The following is a 5338-nucleotide window of genomic DNA, read 5'->3' as shown; positions in this document are numbered from 1 at the left end:
GGCTGCAGGTTATTAGCGGCAGCCCAGTCAAAGACCCTGCCTGGGAGAGGAAGGAAAGATACTATAGACATTCAGATATTATAGATTTCACATTTAGGAAAAGAAAATATTCTGTATTCATTTAGCACTGCATTGAGTATGACCACACCCCCGGTTTGGCTAAAGATGAAATATGGGTGTTCATGTTCTGTGCCGGCACTGATTGGTTCTTAATCAAGCATTTGGAAAGAGACTGTGGTTTCTGGTTCACCTGCTGTATGATGTGGTAGCTCTCTCTGTTTCATCTGTTATGTATACTCCTTTCTATAAGCTGCCTGGGATTGGCTTGTATAGGGCACAGGGTATCTTTGCTGAGAGGGCCTCTGCCAATTGGATGATAAGCACCTTGCAGGCAGGAAGCACTTTTCCTTCTACAGCATCCTTCCCACCCCTTAACACATGCAGGGTACAGGCAAGGGCTCAAAGCTGGCTTTGTGAACTCACAGTACAATGGATTTCTGTTGCTAAAGTTCTAGGAACTATTTTGTACGTAGGGAAAATCTTTTCATTACAGATTCGGATTCATTATAGACTCACAAAGACTGCCTAAATCAAGGAAAGCAGGAATGTGGGGAGCTTTGCTTTGCATTGTTTTGCTAAAAAACATTCTATTTTACATCAATTGTTTCTTGTTCCCATACCGTAATTTTGACAAATTTGGCTTCTTCGCCTGTCGTTAGTGTTTCTCAAAGATGAATTCTAAAATACTATTATCTGTTTTCTTGTGTTATTATTGAGATTCTCATAAAAATTTCTCAAAATTTTCTTTTCAAGATCTGTCTCTTGCCACTTTAACATTCATTAATCCTGTCAATAGTGATCATAGGTAACTTATTTTATAATAATAAAGATATTTTTTCCAGAAAGACTCAAAGCATTGTGTATTCGGAAAAGCACACTTTTCCATTCAAACTGCAGGGATTTGGATAACACAAAATGCTTTGTCTTGCTGAAAATGCTCAGTCATTTTACATATCTTTCTTTTTTAATTTCCATTTTATAGACTGTGAAACAACATCACATTTAAGCCACTTTTCCAAGGCAAGGACTTAGTTCATTCAGATGGTCTCACAGAGTTTTTATATTATATGATGCTGATGCAAAGCTGTAGTATAGGAAATTTACATTTTCTGTATAAACGAATAATAACATCAAAATGTTGTATTACATGTTGTAACTCAGTTAATTTAAAAGACAGACTGCGGTGCTGGAAATAGAAAAAAAATGCGTATAAAACTTCTCAAGACTCTGAGAAAGCATTTTCATATATTGCAGAGACTATAAATTAATGAGAACCAGTTTCTAAAGTCCCCATCAGAATTTTTTCAAAGGAAGCATGATCAGCCACGAAATGAAAATGCTCTCATTTTATAACCCCCTGAGCACTCTCCAACTACCTTCAGAAGATTTCTTGCCCCCTGTGAGGAATTGGAAAAAAAAAAAATCAGTATCTTACCTTAGAGACGCAACCTTGAAGTAGGTCAGAACTATAAGAAAAAGAACAAATTTCTTCTGATTAAATTCTGACAGTTCCCAATAACAGCATAATTCTTAAGTGAGAATGAGGAAATGACTGGGGACACCGAAACATCTAATTAAAATTGCAACGGAGTAAGTAGGTGCCTCAGTGGAAGCACTGCCAGGGGCAGGGAAACGGGGGTGTGTGGCATGTGTGAGGGTAGCCAGATATCCCTTACCGTCTGCAGACAGAGCCCTGTCCTCACACACACTTACCTTGAAGCTTTATGAGGAAAGACGAGCCAACTCATTCCAAGGGTACTTTTATAGGGTCAAATATGGAAAACACGTAGCCTCCTCCTCTTTCTTAAAACATATTTGGCAAAACATGTTTTTGGCAATGAAGGTCTCCAAGCATAATTCCCCTCATATTAAAGATGTTTGGATATAATTAGAAGTATTTTCTCTCACATTGGGTTAAGTATATGAATCAATCTCCTATAAATAATTTGAGAGGTCGGCAATCTGAAAGTGATCTGCCTTTGGAATAATATAAGGTGTTGTTTCAGAGATGGCTATGTTCTGCCATCCCTGGACTTGGTTGCTGCCGTCATTCTGTTTTCCTGAGCTGCCTGTGCGAAGTCTCTTCCACCGGCCGAACAATTGCAGATATTAGAGTAGGAAGGGAGTTTGCTGCTCCTAACCGGAGTGTTAGAAAGAGGTGGTTAGTCGCTCCCAAGAGGGCATGATTTTTGTTTGTTTGTTTCCTTTGCAACTTATTGTGCTTTTTTGAGGGTGCTTGGACGTGTGATTTTAAAACTTGCTTGGTGCAGAGCAGCCAAAGACCGCTTCTTTTGTTGCATCTGGTCGGCTCACTCTGATTCATTGTCAGAACAGACCACTCCCACTCCAGGCTGGCTCGACACTGCTTTGGCTCGCCAAGCCGAGGAGGCCAGCTTCTCTCATTTTCTGAAAACACAAGTTGCTTGCGAAATCCTGTTTCCTTTATGAAACTCGACATAGGAAAATATTAGAAAGCAGGGCATTTCTCTGTCTAGATAGGCGGCATCTGTGGCTTCTCCACCAGCTACTCATGGTATATATTTCACAGTTTGCTTACAATGCCCGAACAAACAATACCCAAACATTGCTTCCTATTCTGATTTTTAAAAAGATGTTCGTTATTGTGTCTGTCTTGTGTCTCTCTGTGTCAGCATGGTCACATGCTGTCTGTCTGCGGCTCATACCCAAAGTGCTGCACGTACTCTGTTTGGCAACAATTCCTGTATTATTGCACTTACATTTCAATCAATTTCCTCATTTTACTAAGAAAATAGCTGAGGTCCAGAGAATGGGAGTGACCACAAATTACACAGCAGCCTGAACCCTGGTCACCTGACTGGCATGGCAGCCCAGTGTGCTTTCTGGTATCACTCTTGTACCTGGAGTAGATTAAAGCCACCAGGAAGGGCCTTACAGGAGACATGTGTCTGATGGGAGCCTTCCTAGCCAACTCGTAGCTCGCTTTGTTGCCACAGGTATAGCATTTTACTTTTTTTCATATCTGGGTTTTGTTTTTTTTTTACACGCTCATTTTCTTTAGCAGACCTCCGAGAAGTGTGGGCAGTGATTTTCAGGACGACAGAATATTTTAATTATGTTCTCAGTAGGATTTGATAGGAATTTTAAGATAGCCTTTTGACTCACTCTGGACAGATTATTTGCAATAGGTTTGCTGTCAGACATAGTTTTTGGTCATTATTGTCAAGTTATGAGGAATTGAGGCATCTATAGGTGGCATGGGAACAAAGTGAAAGTGAGGCCAAAGTGAGAAGGGTGATCCCACACCCCTCCTAAGGCCAGAATGACAGTGGGAATCCTAATTACCTTCTGGGTTGCTTCCTTCTGTCTGATTTAAGTCATTCTCCCGCAGTGCATTAAAACCAATATCTATCTGCATGGATAGTGACCACTTGGCTTTTCCTTTATGCTGTCCAGGAAGGTTTCACTCTTGGCTCTGCATCTCAACTGAATCCATTTTTAAAAATTTTGATCATCAAGGTACCTAGGTGGCTCAGTCGGTTAAGCGTCCGACTCTTGATTTTCAGTTCCGGTCATGATCTCACCATTCGTGAGTTTGAGCCCCTACCTGGCTCTGTGCTGATGGTGTGGAGCCTGCTTGGGATTCTCTCTCTCTCTCTCTCTCTCTCTCTCTCTCCCCCTCCCTCCACCCCTCTCTCCCTCTCTCTTTCTCCCTCTCTGTCTCTCTCCCCTTCTCTCTCTGCCCCTTCCCTGCTTATGCACTCTTTCTCTCTCTCTCAAAATAAATAAATAAACTTAAAAAAAATCTTGATCATCTAGAAAAACTTATCTGAATAATCCAGATTGCTACCATATCGGGGTTTTTGCACCATAGTCATACTCATTATTATATGTGTTGAATACATACCTAAGTTACCTATATTGGGATTCATATTTTGTTGACACTTTTGATCATTTATTTATTTTGGCACTTCACATGATTATACAGGCAGCCATCAAATCTGGAAACATAGGCTAATGGCTTATTGATATTACATTAGAGTATGTGGAGTAATATTCTCTTTGTCTCCAGACTGGATAGGCACCCTCTAGCTTTCCTAGGGAGAAGGGCATATTTCACTCCTGCCCTCACCCATTACCCGATGTGTGCTCTGTGAGTATATGGTATATAGGGCTAATGATAGTAATACTTTGGGTTTGTATTCTTGATAACATCAAAGAGAGGTAATGAATGAAGTGTAGTCTCAATCCCCTATTTGGGAGTATAGCCACTGTCATTCTTTGCATTGACCTGGAAGAGTAGGTTTATGTTAGGAGGATCAGGAGCTTTCTTTTAAAAAAAAATTTTTTTTATATAGCTTATTTATTTTTGAGACAGAGAGAGACAGAGCATAAGCCAGAGGAAGGGCAGGGAGAGAGGGAGACACAGAATCTGAAGCAAGCTCCAGGCTCCGAGCCAGCTGTCAGCACAGAACCCAATGTGGAGCTCGAACCCGCGAACCGTGTGATCATGACCTGAGCTGAAGTCAGACACTTAACCAACTGAGCCACCCAGGCGCCCAAATCAGGAGCTTTCTAAGATCCTACTATGCCCTGGCATTAGGTTCATGTTGGAAAGAAAGAAAGGTGGCTTTCAGGTTTCTTCCAGAACAGGCTTCCCTGAGAGGCAACAACTTTGTAGTCTTAAAGTATTTCTATAGACTTAAAAGTGAATGTTACTTCTTTTTTTTTTTTTTTACACAAATAGTTTATTGTCAAATTAGTTTCCATATAACACCCAGTGCTCATCCCCACGTGTTCTCCTCCATGCCCATCCTCCCTCCCCCCCACATCCATCAGTCCTCAGTTTTTGTCAGCATTCAAGAGTCTCTCATGGTTTGCCTCTCTCCCTTTCCCCCACCATTTCCGCCCTTCTTCTCCCCCTTGTTCCTCCTTTAAGTTCCTCCTAATCCTCCTATACGTGCAAACATATGATATTTGTCCTTCTCTGCCTGACTTATTTCGCTCAGCATAACACCCTCAAGGTCCATCCATGTTGCTACACATGGCCAGATGTCATTCTTTCTCATTGCCATGTAGTATTCCATGGTATAGATAAACCACATCTTCTTGATCCATTCGTCCGTTGATGGACACTTAGGCTCTTTCCATGTTTTAGCTATTGTTGAGAGTGCTGCTAAGTGAATGGTACTTCTTAATGGCAGGTTGAGTATAATTGATTGATAACCTTGTGATTATTCTAGCTTTGACACTGTTTTAGGAGAAAGAGAAAAGACCAGTCTAAGGATGCTGTTTGCAA

General features: G+C 41.1%; 1 long non-coding RNA gene across 5 annotated transcripts in view; it reads left to right on the top strand.

The window, feature by feature from the left end:
- LOC120231452 overlaps nucleotides 1–5338 on the top strand; it is a 211630-nt gene that overhangs the window by 117257 nt on the left and 89035 nt on the right. The gene's annotated exons all lie outside the window — the stretch shown is intronic.

Source organism: Hyaena hyaena, unplaced genomic scaffold (genome assembly GCF_003009895.1).
Source record: "Hyaena hyaena isolate Hyena2069 unplaced genomic scaffold, ASM300989v1 scaffold_58, whole genome shotgun sequence".
NCBI classification, from domain to species: Eukaryota; Metazoa; Chordata; class Mammalia; order Carnivora; family Hyaenidae; genus Hyaena; species Hyaena hyaena.
This window is presented reverse-complemented; position numbering and strand designations above follow the sequence as displayed.